This window comes from Pseudonaja textilis, chromosome Z (assembly GCF_049901715.1).
Source record: "Pseudonaja textilis isolate UNSWEBS1 chromosome Z, rPseTex1.2, whole genome shotgun sequence".
In the NCBI taxonomy this organism is placed as follows: Eukaryota; Metazoa; Chordata; class Lepidosauria; order Squamata; family Elapidae; genus Pseudonaja; species Pseudonaja textilis.
In genome coordinates, this window is record NC_142008.1 from 18,373,678 (window position 1) to 18,376,235 (window position 2,558).

Below are 2,558 nucleotides of genomic sequence, written 5' to 3' on the forward strand. Positions count from 1 at the left end.
TGGGCTAAGAGAGAGAGTGATTGGCACAATGCCACCCACCTGGTTTCATGTCTAAAGTGGGATTACAACTCAGCAGGGATTATGTAGTCTCCCACTTTCTAGCTTAATGTCTCCACCAATAGAGCAAACTGGCTCTTCCTGCCTGCCTGCATGCCTTTATAAGTAATTTAATGAGAATTTAGTCTAATAAATGAATTATGCTCTATTACCTAAGGTAAATTTTGAAAAATGTAGTGTTGGTTATTTATTTATTTAGAGCTTACAAACAGAAGTCTGGTGTACACATGATTTAATTAAATAGTTAAAGAGGATTTAATCTAACAACTCACTTATGCTCTAGTCTCTTTTGCCTGAAGATTTGGACTAGTCATTACAGCCCCCTAAGGGCCCAACCATGCAGCTGCTTAAACATGTTTTCTGACATGCTGAAGAAAATCTTGTTAGTCTAAATCAGGCCTGTATAACATGTTGAAGAAGGTGGGGAGGCACACTGATACATTCAAACTCCTCATAGCCCACAAAGACATATTGTACCTAGAGTGCCAATCAGCTGTTCTGCAACCAGAAATGCTCAGATGGGGATTGAAATTAGGCTTAGAGATGATCAGAATGATGTCTTTTGGAGACAGGAGTATATACCTGTACATATACATATACATACATATATAATATATTGTATATAAAAACATATAGATAGACAGATCTATCTATCTATCTATCTATCTATCTATCTATCTATCTATCTATCTATCTATCTATCTATCCATATGGGGTGGGATTAAAAAATTTTAACAACCAATTCTGTGGGTGTGGCTAAGTTGGTGGGCATGGCTTGGTGGTCATGTTATTGGCTGTGCATGGCCAACTCAATATCACTCACATCGAGGCACGCATCTCCTCGCCTGGCCTCTCATGACTGTGGGGATGCTGCAACAGTCGTAAGTGTGAAAAATAGTCATAAGTCACTTTTTTCAGTGCCATTGTAACTTTGAATGGTCCCTCCACACAACCAAAGTACCAGCAATAATTCAAGAGAAGTTCCTGAGACAGGAAGTCTAGTCCTGCCAAGAATGTAAAAAGGTTTAACGGAGAGGCAGTTTCTGTAAGCAACACCAGAATGTTTCCTTCCTGCCTTCCTTACAGGATTAGGCCAGTAATTCCTTCTAACAACCAGTTCTCCGAACTGGTTAGAGTGTTAACAACTGGTTCTAGGGAATAGGTGCTGGTAAAATCCCACCCCTATACATATATATGTAAGTTTTAGATGCATGAGGTTGTTTGGCAGGCCCTATTTATCTCAGGGACCATATGTGGTTCAAGCCTGGCATAAATGATGCTTTCTTTAACATCTATTAAATATAGAGCCAGGTTGCGCATATAGCTGCTGTTCAAGATTGGGTCAGGGTAGCGATCTATGTACAGAACATGTCCTAATGCGATGCGCATGAACCTGCTCCATCCCAGTCTTTGTTTCTATTTTCCACCCAAAAGGCAGGGGACTTATCAATCTAATGATCATTAGATGGCAGATGCAAGTTTACCTTGTTTTCTGCAACATATGGATCCTCTAGTTTGAGGCAGCCTCATTAGTTATGATTAATGTTCTTGGAGAGAGAATTCTTGGAGACAAAGATTTTTGGTGCATGTAAGAAATGTGTTTACTGTGGGATCCTCTCAGATCCATCTACATTTCCCTCCCAAAACATTGACTGATCTGGTTAACATGTTTTTTATAAAGTTTTTATTTTTTACAAGAAACATACAAACAAAACATAGAAACATGAAACCATCTTTCAATTATATACATACAATGTGTCAGTTGGCTACGATCTTTTGTGCTATCTTTTCTTTTTACCATTACTCACAAGTTATATAAATTCTCACCTTATCAATCTAACATGTGCTTATATAATATCAATCATTAATCATTCATTTACTAAACTATTTTTCCTTCATTCTATACGAGATATTCTAAATTTCATTATAATTTAATCTTATACATTCATCCAATGCAGGGGTGGGATTCTACCAGTTCACACCTATTCTCTAGAACCGGTTGTTAACATTCTAAGTGGTTCAGAGAACTGGTTGTTAGAAGAAATTACTGGCCTAATCCTGTAAGGAAGGCAGGAAGGAAACATTCTGGTGTTGCTTACAGAAACTGCCTCTTCGTTAACCCTTTTTACATTCTTGGCAGGACTAGACTTCCTGTCTCAGGAACCTCTCTGGGGTTTTTTTCCCCTCCTTTGCTTGTGTGGAGTGACCATTCAAAGTTACAATGACACTGAAAAAAGTGACTTATGACCATTTTTCACACTTATGACAGTTGCAGCATCCCCATAGTCATGAGAAGCAAGGAGAGGAGATGCATGCCTCGATGTGAGTGATATTGAGTTGGCAACACCCAGCCAATACCATGACCACCAAGCCATGCCCAGCCAGTCACATGACCACCAAGACATGCCCACCATCTAAGCCACACCCACAGAACCAGTTGTTAAAAATTTGAATCCCACCCCTGATCCAATGGTTATGTATTTTATATTGTATTCTATATC